This window comes from Heloderma suspectum, chromosome 5 (genome assembly GCF_057233095.1).
Source record: "Heloderma suspectum isolate Gila_16-S chromosome 5, 16-S_ref, whole genome shotgun sequence".
Lineage (NCBI taxonomy): Eukaryota > Metazoa > Chordata > Lepidosauria > Squamata > Helodermatidae > Heloderma > Heloderma suspectum.
In genome coordinates, this window is record NC_139462.1 from 217,890,444 (window position 1) to 217,908,652 (window position 18,209).

Sequence of the window (18,209 nt, forward strand, 5' to 3'; positions counted from 1 at the left end):
AAATTAAAAAATCCCCTTAAAAATAATGCCAGGCAGGAGTCCACAGTAGTGATAGTGGTGGTGTCAGTGGCACAGCAGCAGCAGCAGGCGCTCCTCTTCCCCAGTGGTGGTGGTGGCAGCTTCTCCTGCAGGCCCTGGCTCTCCCAGGTTACCTCAGCCAGCCAGCTTATGTAGCCCCTCCAGGAAGGGGCAGGTGGAAGCAGCACAGCTGGCTTGGTACCTGGGGGCCTGGTCCTGCAGGGACTGGCAGTCTGCCAGGCAGACGTCCGCAGGGAAGGCCTGGTGTTGGTGGCGGCAGCAGTTGCAGCATGGCGTTTATTGATCTTACTAAGGCCTTCAACACTATAAATCGTACTGCTGTCTGGACCATCCTTCTGAAAACCGGATGCCCTAATAAATTTGTGAACATCTTGTGGCTCCTCCATGATGACATGACGGCAACTATCTTGGATAACAATGGCTCTCAAAGTGATCCATTCAAAGTGGGATCAGGCGTTAAACAGGGATGTGTCATTGCTCCAACCTTATTCGCTATCTTCATCGCTATGATTCGACACCATGTTGAAGGGAAACTTCCCACTGGTGTAGAAAGCATATATCGAACAGATGGAAAACTTTTTAATCTCAGTAGGCTGAAAGCAAAAAGTAAGGTAATTACATCCTCTGTCATAGAACTTCAATATGCTGATGATAACATAACCTGCGCACATTTTATTTTATTTATTTATTATTACATTTATATCCCATTTTTTTTTCCTCCAAGGAACTCAAGGCGGTGTACATAATCCTCCTCCTCCATTTTATCCTCACAACAACAACCCTGTGAGGTAGATTGGGCTGAGAGTCCGTGACTGGCCCAAAGTCACCCAGTGAGCTTCCATGGCTGAGTGGGGACTAGAACCCAGATCTCCCAACTCCCAGTCCAGCTCTCTAGCCACTACACCACACTGGCTCTCAGAAGAACATTCAGAGGAAAATCTCCAAACTATCCTAAACATCTTCGCAGAAGCATATGAAAAGCTTGGACTCTCACCTAACATCAAAAAACCCAAAGTGCTCTACCAGCAAGCACAAACCAATTCATTTGTAGCACCATCAATCCAGCTTAACGGTGTGATGCTGGAAAATGTCGATCACTTTTCTTATCTTGGCAGCCATCTCTCCACAAAAGCTGACATCGACGCTGAAATTCAGCATCGCCTGAGCTCTGCGACTGTAGCATTCTCCTGAATGAAGCGTAGAGTGTTTGAGGATCGGGACATTCGCAGGGAGACCAAAATGCTTGTTTACAAAGCCATTGTACTACCAACCTTACTGTACGCCTGTGAAACATGGACCAGCTATAAACGCCACTCCCAACTTCTCGAAAAATTCCACCAACGCTGCCTTCGAAAAATTCTGCAAATTACTTGGGAAGACAGATGGACTAATGTGAGCATACTGGAAGAAGCAAAGACCACCAGCATTGAAACAATGATTTTCCAACATCAACTTCGCTGGATGGAATGCCTGATTATCGTCTTCCAAAGCAGTTACTCTATTCCCAACTTATGAATGGAAAACGGAATATTGGTGGACAGCAAAAGTGCTTTAAAGATGTTCTTAAAGCTAATCGAAAAAAAATGTAACATAAGGATTGAGAACTGGGAAGCTCTAACTCATGAGTGTTCCAACTGGAGGTCAGCCTATATTAAAGGCGCTATGGACTTTGAAGAAGCACGAGTACAGAGCTAAAGGGAGAAACGAGCTCAGCGGAAGGCACGTCAAGCAAACCCTCACCGTGATCACCTTCCACCTGGAAACCTATGTCCTCACTGTGGGAGGCTGTGTAGATCCAGAATCGGCCTTTACAGCCACCTGCAGACCCACTGTGTGTGTTGATTGACTATGAATCTGTCTAATCCTTATAAAGAGTTATCTATATAGACTCTATTTTTGGAAGACAATCTTACTCGGTCACGAGTGATCGCCATGATGATGATGATGCTATACTAGTGCCCAGAGTATGGGAACAAACAGAATGAACGTGAACTCTTAATACAGGAGGGAAATTTATTTATTATCGCAAAGAATAAAAGGAGCCTGGTGGTCGGAGTCTACTACCGGCCACCCAATCAAGGAGAAGACGAGGATGAAACTTTTGAAAAGCAAATAGCCAATGTTTCAAGGAAGCATGATGTAGTAGTAATGGAGGACTTCCATTTCCCCGATATTTGTTGGGAGACAAATTCTGCAAAACATGGCCCCTCCAGGAAATTCCTGACTTGTGTGGCGGATAACTTCCTTCTACAGAAAGCAGAGGAAGGAACTAGAGGATCGGCTATCCTTGACTTGATCCTAACCAACAGAGATGACTTAGTGGATAAAGTAGCAGTTACAGGAACTCTGGGCGAAAGCGACCATGTTATACTTGAGTTCTTGTTTCTAAAGGAAGCAAAAGCCGAGTGTAGCCAAACGCGTACCTTGGATTTTAGGAAAGCCGATTTTAATAAACTCAGAACAATGATAAGTAAGGTCCCATGGCAAGCGACTCTAAGGAGAAAAGGAGTCCAAGATGGGTGGGAGTTTTTTAAAAAAGAAATTCTCAAGGCACAATTACAAACAATTCCAACAAGAAAAAAAGGTGGAAGACAACAGAAGAAGCCAATGTGGCTTCACAAAAAGCTTAGAGATGACCTAAAAACAAAAAAGCACACATATAGGAAGTGGAAGGAAGGCCAAGCAACAAAGGAAGAGTACAGGCAGGTAGCACAGAATTGCAGGGATGGCTTCAGGAAGGCTAAAGCTGAGAATGAGCTGAGGTTAGCGAGGGATGCTGAAAGCAACCAAAAGGCTTTCTTCACATTCGTGCATAGTAAAAGACAGAGGAAAGACATGGTGGTTCAACTATTAAATAAGAATGGCAAAACGATAACAGATGACAAAGAAAAGGCAAAAGTGCTCAATTCCTACTTTGGCTCAGTCTTCTCCCAAAAGAGGGTCTATGAGCCCCCTGGCAAAGGCGAAGTACAGGCTGAAGGGGCAGGATTGCAGCTTGAGATCGATAGGCATATGGTCAAGGAACACGTGATTACTTTGAATGAGTTCAAATCTCCAGGGCCAGATGTAACTCGAGATGCATCCTAGAGTAATAAAGGAACTGGCAGAAGAGCTCTCGGAACTGCTGTCTATTATCTTTGAGAAATCATGGAGGACGGGTGAAGTGCCAGATGACTGGAGGAGGGCTAATGTTGTCCCTGTCTTCAAAAAGGGTAAAAAAGGAGGAACCTGGGAACTACAGACCAGTCAGTCTGACATCAATCCCTGGGAAAATTCTGGAGCAGATGATAAAGCAATCCATCTGGAAGCACCTTGAAAACAATGCAGTGATGACTCAAAGCCAACATGGATTTGTCAAGAACAAATCTTGCCAGATGAATCTGATCTCACTTTTTGATTAGGTCACCTCCCCTGTGGACTGTGGGAATGCTGTGGACATAATATACTTCGACTTCAGCAAACCTTTCGACAAAGTGCCCCATGATATCCTGATGAGCAAACTAGCTCAAAGTGGGCTAGATGAAACTACGATCAGGTGGATCTACAGTTGGCTACAGAATCGGACTCAAAGAGTGCTTATCAATGGGATCTTCTCAAACTGGGGAGAGGTAACGAATGGGGTACCAGAGGGCTCAGTCCTGGGCCCAGTGCTGTTCAACATTTTTATTAATGACTTGGAGGAGGAGGTGCAGGGAATGCTGATGAAATTTGCAGATGACACAAAATTGGGCGGGATAGCTAATACCTTGGAAGACAGAAACAAAATTCAAAGTGATCTTGATAGACTGGAGTGCTTGGCAGAAAACAACAGAATGAAATTTAATAGGGATAAATACCAAGTTCTGCACCTAGGAAAAGGAAACCAAATGCATAGTTTCAAGATGGGGGATACTTGGCTCAACAACACTATAAGCGAGAAGGATCTTGGAATTGTGGCAGATCACAAGCTGAATATGAGCCAACAATGTGAGGTGGCGGCAAAAAAGGCAAATGCTATTTTAGGCTACATTATTAGAAGCATAGCTTCCAAATCCTGGGAAGTACTAGTTCCCTTCTACTCAGCACTGGTTAGGCCTGATCTGGAGTACCGTGTCCAGTTCTGGGCACCGCACTTTAAGAAGGATGCAGACAAACTGGAGAGGGTTCAGAGGAGGGCAACAAAGCTGATCAGGGGACTGGGAACAAGGCCCCCCCCCTCTTTTCCTGCTACCTGTTCTCTCTGACTCTTTTTCTGCCATCCCTTCTGTCTCTCCCTACCTCTTCCTTCCCACCCAGCAGGGGGAGGGGCAGATCGCTTGTGCCAGAGGTCTGACCCAATCACGTGCTTTCCCCCCCCTTTCCATCACGCCATCCATTCGGGCTGTCCCTCCCATTTTCTTCTCTCCCAGTGCATGAAAATTAGGATGAGGGCTGCAGGTTGCTACCCCTGGTTTATGGCGTGTTTGCTGGAATTTCACTGAAGCCAACAGAACTATGCCAGTGCCCATAACGATATTGTGTTTTCTTAAAGTCTCGTGTCAGATGAAACAACAGATTTGTATATACGTTGTATGTGAAGTTACAAATTGCATTAAAAAAATTAATCCTGATAGTGTCTAGGGCTCTCTTGCTTCTTTGCCACTTAAGTATGCGTCCTCACAGACGATGATATCACAACTCATTAATCATCAGCAGGCTGGCTCTGGATGAGATCAGAATGTGGTCTCATGCCAATGTTTCTTTTATCTGATTCATCAGTTGATTTTTTATCAGCATGGCAAAAAATAAAATTAAAATAGTAGTAGTAGCAGGAAGTTTATAAATAGAAAGAATATGCGATATTTCATCCCACATACCAAATGTAAACCTTTTGCTCAAGTCTCGGGACTTGATTTCTAAGCAACTGGGTTTCAGCTGGACTCTTCTGTTGAGGGTTAAGGACCAGTGGGGCTGGTAGCTGCACCAAGGAAACCCAACTAACAGTGCAAAACCAGTGCATGTCTACTTAGAAGTAAGTCCCATTGAATTCAGTGGGGCTTATTCCCAGGTAAGTGGGTATGGGATTGCAGCCCAAATAAATTTACCTAGGTTTGCATTATTCTGTACTATTTGTTTGGCTCCCGAGATTTACATAATCAAAGAATTTGGACATTACTTTTACAAGGTTTTGTAGAATAGACCGATACGTATAGACTGGAGATATGTAGGCTTGAGGGGTTGCTGCAGAATTCTGTCTAATGTAGAATTCAGGGCATTCTTGGAAGATCCACTCAGTCAGATTGGATGAGGGGTGGGGGAGAATATCAGGAGGAACCCAGATTGTTTCTGGGAGGTTCAAACAAGTCTCCTCTGTACTGCTATATCCAAGGCCAAACTCAACTAGACAAGGGTAGCCACCTAGACATCACCATAAAACAGGAAATGCATCACCAAAAAAGAGGACAAAAAAAGGGCATCCGATTTGCATAATTGCATTAAGTTTGCATATGCTAATTTATACATGTAGATGCAAACTTAGAAAGGATTACTATAATATAAAGAGAAATACAAGACATCTCACCATAGTGGGGAAGACTGTGACCAGGTGACTTCCTGTGTGCCTTGCTCTGTCTGCTCGCCAGGAACTTAATACTTACTGGCAACTTCCAGGCCCCCTGCTGCTCTCCCTTCTGATGGCTCTTTATCTTTAAACCAGACTTGGACTGGACAGCCCTTCATGTAAACAACTGTCTTTTGTAACGTAGGACACATGGCCGCCTAGCGTGTTACATTAAATGCATAGTTGCGTTGTGTGTGTGTGTGTATTTGTTTCATAGCAGCTGTGGCAGAGGGGCTCCCAGTCTGGAAGCATTAATAACAGCTTTCCTCCTGGGGCAAATAGCAGCTTCAGGTGGGGGATTTTCATGGGGACCACATGGAAGAGCATTCCAGAACCTGGGAGTGCAGATCTCCCTGCATCTGGGGCAGAGCTCCAGAGACAGCATCACCCATCCAACTTAACGCTGCATACCTCTTTAAAAACAGGCTTTGGATGGGTCTTTGGACTGATTATTTATGGTGTGGTATGGGTGTTCTGGTTTGCTTTTTTAAAAAAGTTACGTTTTACAATGTCGTTTTCAATTCATTAGGCCTCTTATCTGCCAAACCATTCAGTTGCCCTAGATCCAGGGTATAGAACCTCAGGCCCAAGGGCCAGGTATGGCCCTCCTGGGGTCCCATCCCAGCCATATGGCCTTACCACCTTCCCCTGCCCTCACCCCTTTCCCCCACCACCAATTGTTTAGTGGTTTCCCATCTTTTAGGAAGCTATTTCCCTATTCTAAAAGATTGAAATGTTGGATAATAGGAACAACTCTGCATGCTTCCAGACACTAGGGGGTGATAGAGAATGTCCTGTGGCTTAATCAGTTCTTATTTCCTGCTCCCTCCACTTCCTCTTCCTTCTTCCTCTGAAACAAGCACCATGAGGCCTCTCCCTGAAGGAAGCAAGTAACCATATCATGCTTTTGTTCACTTACACGCACACACCCAGCTTAAGGGGGTACTTGTAGTTAAACAGTGTTAGATAGCCTTCTCTGATGGTGTGTATGAAAGCACTAATAAGGTAAGTTGATTTGAACTTCTTTTAAACTGGTTCTAGTCTGCATTTATTGCCTTCAGCTCGAAAATGCTGTGTTGCCACACTTTCTCTGTATAAAGCAACTCTGCTGTAAGTCACATCGGACTTTCCAACAGAAATGCTTCTCTGAAGGCATTCCCTGGCTAGGGAATGCTGGGAGTTGTAGGACTTTTTTTCTGTCTAAACCTGCATAGGATTGCGCCCTGAGTTACTGGCAGCAAGCGCTTTATGCTAAAATACGGTGGTGTTTTGGGTATATTGGCTCTGCCTCTTTTACCTTTGGTTCCACCCACCACTGGAATGTGGTTCCTGAGAGCTTATCCAAAATTGAATTCAGATCTCAGGCTAAAAGTGGGTTGACACCCCGAACTTAGATTGTAAGTCCTTGTGAGAAAGGACTATTACCATTCAGAAAAGCTGCTGAAAAATATTTATCTGAACAACAACAACAACTGCCCAATAGCTGAAATTATTGTGAACCCATGGGATAGATGGGTAATAATTCCAATGAATGAAGCGTTAAATCCTCTCCATCCACTTCATGGTCCCGATCCTATTTGTCTGCCACCCCAGCTATTTTTTTTTTTAAACGTGCATACATTCAAATATGCATTTAATGTAATGTGTAGCTAGGAATGACCAGATCCAGCCCAACACATTTTGTTGCCTGAGGTGCAGCAGGACATGGCGTCCTGCTCCCTCCCCCAAGTGAAGGTGCTTAGTAGCCAAGGCCAGTAAAGTTATTTTGGCATCTGAGGCAGAAAATCCCACAAGCACCTCTCTTACTTCCTGGCAATAAAAATACAAGAACCACAAATGAAATATCTAACCATTTGCTACCCTTTCATGACACCCCAAATCTGCTGCCCAAAGCGGCCATTTTATTCTGCCTAATGGTAGAGCTGATCCTATACGATGTTGTAAATGTCTATGCCTTCTAACGGAGATATGGTAGAAGTCAATAAGAAGCATACAAACATTGAGAGTCACAAAGACAAAAGGCCACAATCCTAGACAGCTTCTATGTATGGATGTGGGAGAAGTCTGGCTGAAGTGGGAGATGTTTTGGTTTTATTTTTTTTAAACTACAGCTGATCATCTGGTTGAACAGGCAAGTGGTTTAAAATGAAAAACACACACAACAAAATTGGCTTTCCCATTCTGCCGGTTGAGCAGCTGAAGTCAAAATATACACAATAACTCCAGCTGCGCATGCATGCACACCTCCCCAAAGTGCACATATGGCTGTCTAGGATTGCGGCCAAAAAGCTCACAGGAAAAATGACACATGAAAAAGAGGGGTGCAATCTATCGTTGCTTATATGCTAATACAGGAAGCCTGAAAGGCAAGATGAGTGAATTAAAGTATGAAAGAATTTAGCTACAAGAAGGCAGAAAAACTCAAGCGGAACAATGATAATGAATGGAAGACAGTTATCCTATCGGAGCACTTTATTCTGCTCTCACACATTAAATTATAGCTCAGCAATGGCCGTGGCAATCTGTTAGTCTTAAGAGTACTTCACTTGGATCATGGCCAATGTCTATGAAACTTATCCAAGTTTGTGTTGATGAACCCTCCCCCTACCCCCATTTCTTATATATTGGCCTTTTCTAAAATATCACAATGAAGTCAATACTCCCGTCGCTGCCCGCTGTGTCTTTATTTGCATGTTAATTGCAGATTAGGGCTCTGGGCCTCCCATGAGAGTCAATGTGTGTTTTTATTGATTAGTTCGCCTTCATTTAACATTTAAATAGCTATTATTAAATTGGTGTGAGATTTTAACAGTGCGTATGCTCAAGGCATTTAACGATGATATTAACAAGTATTTTCCAAGTCTGCTACTTAGACAAGCTTTTCTGTGGAAGTGGCAGTGCGGGGTTTCAACTAGGTGTAATTCCTTTTGAAGCAACAAATAAATAAAATTGTATTTTCAGTAAAAAATTCAATTTCATTATGGACATCTTATCCACAACTAGTCGGGAGAAGACTCACATGAAAAGATCTGAAAAAGTTTGTAATTAGTCATAAAGTGTTGCTTTTCCCTTCTACCACATATATTTAGGGCAATCAGCTAATGAATGGAAGAGGTTTTTCTCGATTGTTTGACTTCGAATGAATAAATTTGCCCATTTGAAAATTTGTGAAGGTTATTGAAGGGTTTGAAGGTAACGGCAGAGGTGGTCAGCTTGTCTTATGTATCAGATAACTTGCAATTAAAGAAATAGAATATTCCACTTATTCTTGGAAAGTAAAGGTAACTTTAATATTTTCTTTTTCATCAGGTTGGGAATCTGGAATATAGAATATTCCCTGTTACAGTAACACACTACAGTTAAAATGGCTTAAAAAAACCTTGAAGTTCTAGTTCTATCAGTACTGGAAAGGATCCCACTTTCAAAAAAATACATTGGCATTGATTTTACTGAGCACTGACAGATTCAGTAGCTTATGGCACTTAAGGCTTGCGAGAAAGCCCTAGGGTTAAATTCAACACTAGTCCTACTTAGGGTAGACCCATTGATATGAACTAACAAGTCATTTCAATGGGTCTACTCTATGTAGGACTAGCATTGGATTTAAGCCATAGAAGTCTTATCCTGAAATGCAAAATAATGGCTTGTGTGGGATACAAAACTGAAAGTGTCCTGTTCATCAATTTAATGCAAACAGGAGGGAACCAGGGCTGAGTCAGTTGGTAGGCAAACGTTAATCTGTGATTACATCTATGCAGAACATTTCTACACATATTGTTCAGAATTCATCCAACTTAATGAGAGTCACTGAGATACTGAATGAGAGTTTCCACCTAGCAAGCGTGCATAGGATTGTAGCCTTGGTTTATTCTGTCTACCCAACTTATATCCCGTCACAGCACTGCAGTGTTCCCAGGGCTAGTTGAGTGATCTACCGATGTAAAAGTTATATGTATGTATCTGTTGACCTTTTTATCTCTACACCGCCAGCTCCACGTTTTTGGGGGCCTTTGGGCAAGACACCCTCAATGGGCCTCCTCTCTCTGTGAGTCTACCTAAGCCAGTAGCCAGCCTAAAATTTTTTTTTGGGGGGGGGGGAAACCAAAGAAGTAGTAGGAGAAGTTCATCTAATTTGTAGGCCTTTTAAAGACAAAATTGGAAACTGCTTTTTAATTATTTGTTTGTAAAAAAAAAATGGGGGGTGAGAAAATTTAGGGGGACAGGCCCCCCTAGCCCCCCTGGCCTCCCCCAGCTACTGGCCTGAGTCTATCTTCTCTCACCACCATGGTCACCAGCTCCTATTTCTCCTTATCCTGTTTCTCACCATTGCTACAGTTTGCTGGCTTGACAGGCAGAGAGCCAGTGAGGCAGCAAGCAGGGTCATCTGCTGCTGCTGCGCCTCCTCCTCCTCACCACCGCTGCTGCTTCCTGGGCCAGAGTCAGAGGCAGGAAGTGTGGGCCCTTGGCAGGTGCCTTACCACGCCTACCCTTGACACTGGCCCTGTATCTAAACTTACATATATACACACTCACACAGGTGTATGCTGTATCACCAGCATGCCTTGCTGCAACCAGCAATCCTTTTGCACCTGACACAGTCTAATGTAATTCTGCAAACCACCTCCTCCATTCCATCCTACAATGGGAGCTGAATCTTGATAAGATGGAGGCACTGTGTGTCTAGTTCTTGGGTCTGGGGAAGTGGTGTTCAACCTGTTTTGGACAGGATGGCTTTCCCCCAGAAGAAACTGGTCCGCAGCTTGGGGGTGCTCCTAAAACCAGTTTGTCACTAGAAGCCCAGGTGGTCTCAGTGGCAGAGAGTACCTTTTCCCAGCTTTGGCTGGTTCATCTGCTGTGGCCCAGTACTTGTATTTATGTTTGTGATATATTCTGTTTGAAATTTCAGTGAAGAAATCATTCCCCCTCCTTCACAAGGAATTTTGTGTTGTGTAAATCGTCCCAAAATAAAATAAATAGAATATTATTTTATCCATGAGCCACAACCAGCTTGTTTTGTTTTCCTCTTGTTGCAGATGATGAGACTGATGAGTTGAGGTGGAAGATGTTTTATTTTAAAGACAGTTTACTGGCCAGTGTAGAGTTCATTTGCATGAATGACACAAAAGGCTTATATTACTAATGAATGTGCTTTTATGATTGCTTTGATAGCTACAGTACTTGGCTAGAATCCCACTAGATCAGAGAGACTAATCAGCTCTGATTAGCTGATTACTTTGTGGAAGACACACATGGAAATCAGAGGCAGCTGCCTGAGAGGTTGGCCAGATACATCTGTCAGTTCGTCCTCCTCCCTCTTTAGTTCTATGGTTAATCCTATGCTTTTATTGAATGAATTGTATTGTCGGTTTTATTTTATTGTTTAATTTTATTTATTTGTAACATTTATATCCCACCTTTTCATCCAAGGAGCTCAACGCAGCGTTGATCTTCCTCCTCCTCTCCATTGTTGCCCTCACAACAACCCTGTGAGTTAGGTTAGGCTGAGGGTCAGTGACTGGCCCAAAGTCACACAGTGAGCTTCGTGGCCAAGCGGGGACTTGAACCCGGGCCTCCCCAGTCCCAATCCAACACTCAAACAGCACTCCACTACACTGGCTCTCTTTTATGCTTGTCATTTGATTTAGGCACTTTTGGGCAAAGAGGAGACCCATACATCCTACAAAGAAATGAACATGTGCACTGGGACTGGAGAACAGAAAGGAAGCAAACATTGACCTCTGCCAACAGCCAGGGGACCAAGGGCCACATAAAGGTTGCACCCGCTGCTTCCCAGGAAGAACATGACGGCAAGAGGAAGATCAGCCTGGCCCCTTCCATCAGCCAGAGATGGAGCCGCTGCAGGGGGTTTGGTCGCCACATCTCTGCTGGAAAAAGCACTTGACTCCAACTGTCAGTTGCCCTGTGACTGCAGAGCAGAAGGGAAGCACATGTCCGTTCCATCCATCAGCCAGGGGACCAAGGCCATCCTATATGTGTGTATCTTCTCCTGTAAGTGTGTATTGTCTTCGCCTGTATAGACCTATTAGACCACTGCGATCTTCAGGGGGTCCTTTCTGTTTCTACCACATCCTGCAGAGCTCCAACTGGCAGTAACACAGAAGGCAAGTGTTGGTTGAACATCAGGAAAAAAAACCCCTTTCTAATAGAGCAGTCAGTCAGCAAACTAGGGATGTGGTGGGCTCTTTGTCACTGGAGGTATAGAAGCAGAGACTGGACAGCCATCTCTCGGGGATGCTTTAAACTGGATCCCTGCACTGAGCAGGGGGTTGACCTTGATGGCTTAAATGGCCGCTTCCAACTCTATGGTTTTGTGATTCTAAGATCGGCACCAGGCAAGTTTCTCTGGAGCAGGCATTCTATACGTGGGGCACCACATTCCCTCTCTCCAATCAGAAGGTGGAGGGACTCATTTGATGAAGAACATAAAGCTTGGGCAAGCTGAGGTAGATACTGGGGAGGGCAACTATCGCTCCATGCTACTGCTGCTCATAGTAGCTCCACTGGACATAGCTCCACCATCATCTACCACAGTTCCCATACCCTATTGCAGCCTTTCATGATCTAGTGCCCTCCAGATGTTTTGGATCACAACCCCCAAGATTCCTGCCCATTGGCCATGATGAAACATCTGGACAGTGCCAAGTTGGTGAAGGCTGCCATAAAGTATTTTGGTTGGTCACTCAAGTAGTCATTCCAGTAGGTAGAGGACAAAGAGGTACCTTTCCCACCATTATGCAGTTCAAGACTGGACTGAGCAATGCAGGTCCTATGCAGATTGGATTGGGCTAAATCAGGAACACCAAGGTACAACCTGACACTAGTTACCCAGTGGTGGTGGTGGTGGTGGTGGTTATTATTATTATTTTGAATATATTTTTATTTATTTTATTTTTATAAATGAAATAATACCAAAATCACCAACAACCTAATCAATACTTCAATTTCCCACCAGTACAATATTCTGATGAGGACACCACAATAACAAAGAGAGAAGAAAAAAGAGGAAAAAAAAGAAGAAAAGGGGAGGAGGAAAGGAAGTGAAGAAAAAAGAAAAATTCCCTCCCTTTCCCTCTCCTCCCCCTCCCTTAAAGAATTGAGTTTAAACTCCAACACCCCCTGGCCTCCGATGCCATTGTATTTTAAAAACTATATCTACAACCTTAACAGTCTTACAGTTTAATAAACAACCTTACATTTCTATATCATATCATCAATCTTATATCAAAGAAACAGGTCTACAATTCATTCCCGAAAGCCATCATCATCATCATCATCATTATTATTATTATCTAGTATTATATAATAATAAAACTTAATATAAACCTTCAACCATCAGTAATGTATCTTATACTATATATATTATCTATTTTAAAATAAAAAATATAGAGAAAAGCAAGAAAAAATAAAAGTTGGAAGAGAGTAAACCAATATAAATATAATCATTTATCTTCTGAATTAGCTTGGATCATGTAGACTAAACACAAACAGTTAACAAAGCTTGTTTAAAGATTCCAGTTCATGGGGTTGTAACAGAATTCTCGCACATTTTTATGTTCAGCCACGCCTCCGCCATTTCATGATTTGGAAACTTCTTCATCTGACCTTCAGACACAATACAATATTACTTAAAATATCCTGCTACACTTTGTAAGTTCATTTGTTTTGCCATATTCTTTGCTTTGATAAATTGCCTTCTTTTATTCGCCACCTCTTTGATATAGTCTCGAAATAACATAACTTTATCTTGTTTCCAGGAAAGGCTTCCAGCCTCCCTTGCCAAATGCAGGATATAATTCTTTGTGGAGACTTTTGCAAATTGAGCTATGATTGTGTAATCAGTCCTTTAGCATTTTGCACACGAAATGCCTGCTCAGTATCAATAGTCAGATGGAATAGGGAGGATCTCATGCAAAAGTTTGTCCACAAAAATAGGCAATTTTACATCATTAGGCAGATTTTTAATCCAATAATACGTACATTGGATCTTTTCGTGAAGGTCTCCAGTTGAGAGATTCTATCAGAGATATTTTTTAAACAAATTTGTGTCGTAGTTTCATTTCCTGCTACTCGGTCTTCAAGCTCATTAATTTTCGTCTCCATTTTTTGCTGTGATGCATTATTTAAATCTACAGCTCCTTGCAGGGAGGTAATGGAATTTTGGATTAAATCCAGCCTTTTGACTTGTTCTGTAAATTGCGAAGTTAAAGTCTTTATCAGCTTAAATAATTCCCCTATATCTTCTGTTTTTGACAGTTTTGACACAGAGGATGCGGGAGGAGTAGATGCCAGCTCCTTTCTTCTCCTTGGCACAGACATGTTTCTCTCAAACAGATCTTACAGGTCCTCAGATGTTCTCAAATATTGTTAACGTTTCTTAAATCATCCCTCAGAGGTTGTTGATATTTCTTAAAGCATATTTTATTACAGAACACGTCAGCCCTGTTTTCTCCTATAAAATAGGAGTCTCAGTACAGCTTTTTGCATTGGTAAAGCTCTGGGAAGATAATCCTGGAATCCAGCCCCCCCCCCCCCACTATCCCGTGGGGGTTACTTTTCTCCAAGATGTTGTCCGGAGCTGCCTTGCCCCCCCTTTCAAGTCCAGGGGGGAGACTTTCAAGTCCAGGGGGGAGATCTGACACTTCTGGCAGATGATTTTTTTAAAAAAATAACCACTGGTTACAAAAATAAATAAGAATAACCAGTGGTTATTTTTTTAAAATCATCTGCCAGAAGTCTCAGTCCATTTAGGAAAAACTTGTATATTTTTTCCTGTATAAAGATGTTTTTCTTGCATATTAGGTATAGGTTGATTGTAGAGGCAGGAATGATACATACTAATGTGAGATATGGATTTAACATTAACGTGCAACATCCTAAGACTGCTGCTCATGAACACCTTTTCGTGAACACCTTTTTTGCTATGCTTCTCCTTTTTGGCCATTTTTGGCAACACTTGAAGAAAAATAATTTGGGTATTTATTTAGACTGCCCTCACTCTCAATTGTCTTCCGAGACATATGATCACAGAGCCAACTCTGACTGGTTGTGTCAGCCCACATGCTTTTGTTTAGTGACTTTGGGGGAATATATTGACAGATGTAGCGCCATCCTAAGTGCTCTGTGATTGGATGGTGTCATCCATGTGATTAACTGAGGAAGGAGGAAGAAGATGCTCCCAGAGGCAATGATGGTGCTGAAGCAACAGCAACCAGGGGAAACAATGGAATCAAACTCTAAGGAAGAAAAGTGAACATTTGCATTGTCTAAGCTTTTTTTTAGGGGAAATGTCTATTTCACTAAGATTGGAGTTTGACCTAGGAAAGGGATGTTCAGTGGATACAAGCTAATATCAAGGGGTTGAGCATTTCCACCTGCCTCACCCCCCTACCTTGGGGTAGGGATTAGAGCTGTGCACAAAGGGCCTTTCAAAATTTTCCAGCCCATTTGGGGGCAAAGAAATTGCAGGGACAATTTCAGCAAATTTCTCCTAGGGGAGGAGAAATTCTCCAACAGTTTCTCACAGATAGGGCTCACTATTGGCAGGGGTTGTAGCACAGCTTCTTTAATTTTTCCTAAGGGTTTTTGGGTTATTGCACTGCTCCTGCAAATGGCAACAGCATCAACTATGTTGAGGCTTCCACTTTTCCGAGGCAGAATTTTGAATTTCTTTTGATTTTTGAGCTTACCTAATGATTGTGAGGTGGCCAAGGGTGCCGTGTGTGTTTTCTCGCTCTATTACACATCTTTCCATTGCTCTGCAGCCTCTCTGGCCACCTGCACTTTCTGAACTGAAAAAGCCCCATGGGAGGAATTGCCTCATGACGTCTTCCTCACGATGGCTTTAACTGAAGTGCGGAAAGCTGAGGAGGCTACCGGCTGCCACAGAGATTATTATACAATGACAGACAGGGCACTCATGCATACTCCATGGCCAGCTCATAAGTAAATTAAGGTCAAGAACCCCAAACCCAACTCATGAGAATGCCTCTGAAATTTCTTCTCCTTTGAATTTCTTTTTGAAAGCAATTTCTTATCTATCAAATTGAATTAGAATGGTCAAAAAATGTTGGAGAAATTTTTGGCACAGCACTGGTAGGGATGGATCAGTAGCCCTTAGCCTGATGAGATAGTTGACCACATCATCTTTGCATTAGGAAGCATTCAAAAATATGAAAACCTCCCACACAGTCTGAAGTGATACAGTACAGAATCCCATTGCCTGATTCTGCCATCCTCATCCTATATACTCATTGCAAATAGGGATGTATGCGAAATTGCTTTCAGTTTGTTTTTGCGTAGGATTTTACCCAGTTCGTACCTTCCGGACCGAACATGGACTTAGACACAATCTATGGTTGAAGTCTGTACTTTTTCAAGCTTGCAATGTGATTTTGCAGACCCCCAAAATGTGTTGAACAACATGTGTAATTTTGAAAAATGTGCATGAAAATATATGTACTTTTGAAAAAATGTGCACAAATGCACCTTAATCAACGGGAGAAGAATGCGTATATTTAAAATATGCGCACAAGTGATGTATACATTTGGAAAAATATATACAGATTTTCATGCAAAAAGAAAAACAAACAAAACTCACAATCTGATACAGACTCAAGTCAGAACTAGCTTGGAGATGGAATTTGGAGAACTTCTGTGAGCTTGAGTCTTGCTGATTTCTCACATCCCTAGGTCCAGGTTTGGCCCAGTGCCAGTCACCTTTAGACTTGGTATGACTCTTTCATCACTCTACACAGGCTCCTTTATAGTCTTCAGATGTGCTTATTCAGGAAGAGGTGAAGAGAAAGAGGAAGCTGACTGCTGACACAAGCCTGCTGAGGTAAATCTTCATGTGAGATGAGTCATGGTGTCCGGCAAAAATGTGTCTTGATAGGCACAAGGTGTCACTATACTGCTTATGATAGAAATAATGTTTGTGTCGAGAGATTAAATGCTCCTGATTGTTAAGGTGCCACATCACAACTCAAACCACTTGTTCCAGAGTATACCCCACTGCAAAAATTCTAGCAAACCTTAGGGGAATAAACCTGATGATTTAGTCACTCCCCTTTTGGGTTCTGCCAGGTAGAAAATGTTGTTGTGTGTTCGAAAGCTGGAAAATGTTTAACATGAAGCAGAAAGTCATTATGCTTTGGACGATAGGAAATGATGTTTTACCTGAAGTATTAATATTTAAACTGAAAAGCAATGTGTGAGTCATAAATATGTTATACAAATGTACTTGATAATGTACTGCATTATGCAGTGTAATTTCAGGGAGTGGGGGGATACCCTCATATTCAAAAACTTGTTTCAGGTTATGCTCATAGGTGAATGCAGGAAGAGCCTACTGGTGGAGGAGGTGGGGGGGTATCACCCTGTGTTTACTGAGAAGGGGTTAAAGTGGAATAGAATCAGGCAGGATCTGTTGAGTTGAAAGTACCTAGCCCAAAAAATCACATTGGTCTGAGACAAGTAAGAAGAACTTCTGCTTCTGTCATTATTCAATTTATTTATATCTCATTTCCATTTCATTCATTTAAGGTGCAATCCTATGCATGTTTAGACAAGAAGTTCTCCAACTCCCAGCATGCCCCAGCCAGCATGCCCCAGCCACTATGGCTGGCTGGAGCATGCTGGGAATTGGAGGACTTTGGTCTAAACATGCATAGGATTGCCCCCTAAGACATCTTTCTTATGGACTAAGGTTCTCACCTTGCACAAGGTTCTGATTCTGCTGGGAGCTGGAGGACTTTTTTCTGTCTAAACACGCATAGGACTGCACCTTTATTCATTTTATTTCTATACTGCCCAAAGGCCAAAGCTCTCTGGGTGGTTCACAAAAATTACAGCCCCAAAATACAACATCATAAAAACATAATACAAAATCTTTAATATACAACATTTAAAGAGAATTCAAAACAGCTAAAAACAGTTGCAATATGATAGTGGGACTTGATAAAACAGCTGACATTCAAAGCCCCACCATATATCATCAAATGCCTGGGAGTAGAGAACTCTTCTTACATTCTTAATCACAAAATATATAATTTTATAGCATAAGATGCTTGTGGCTCACCATTTTGACCCGAACCAGACTGTAAAGGGCTCTTAGAGCATATCAACAACCAGGCATAGTTAAACTATGGAATTCGCTACCATAAGATGCGGTGATGGCTACCAACCTGGATGGTTTTAAAAGGGGATTGGACACATTAATGGAGGATAAGGCTATCCATGACTTTTAGTCACGATGGCTTTATATTGCTTCTAGTAGTATCAAAGGCAGTATGCCTATATGTACCAGTTGCTGGGGAACACAAACAGGAGGATGCTATTCCATTCATGTCCCACTTGTGGGTTCCTATTGGGGATGGGGGGGGGGGGAATTTGTTCAGCTTGCACTTTAATGCAAACCTACCTAACTTCGCACATTCAAACAAATACACAAACTGAAACGCAGTTATCCTTCATAATTCGCACATCTCCTAGTGTTGCAATAGAATTCTCCAATCAAAAAATGCATACAAAAATATGGGAAAACTGTACACAAAAATGCATATTTTGTTTGTTT

General features: G+C 42.4%; 1 long non-coding RNA gene across 2 annotated transcripts in view; it reads left to right on the plus strand.

Moving 5' to 3' along the window:
* Positions 1-18,209, plus strand: part of LOC146345167 (uncharacterized) — an 82,606-nt gene that overhangs the window by 57,591 nt on the left and 6,806 nt on the right. The window contains exon 3 of one of the 2 annotated variants that reach the window (XR_014792456.1): positions 11,263-11,626. This is a non-coding gene — a long non-coding RNA (uncharacterized LOC146345167). Of the gene's footprint in view, positions 1-11,262; positions 11,740-18,209 lie in introns of both variants that reach the window. The other variant, XR_014792457.1, reaches the window with a different exon arrangement.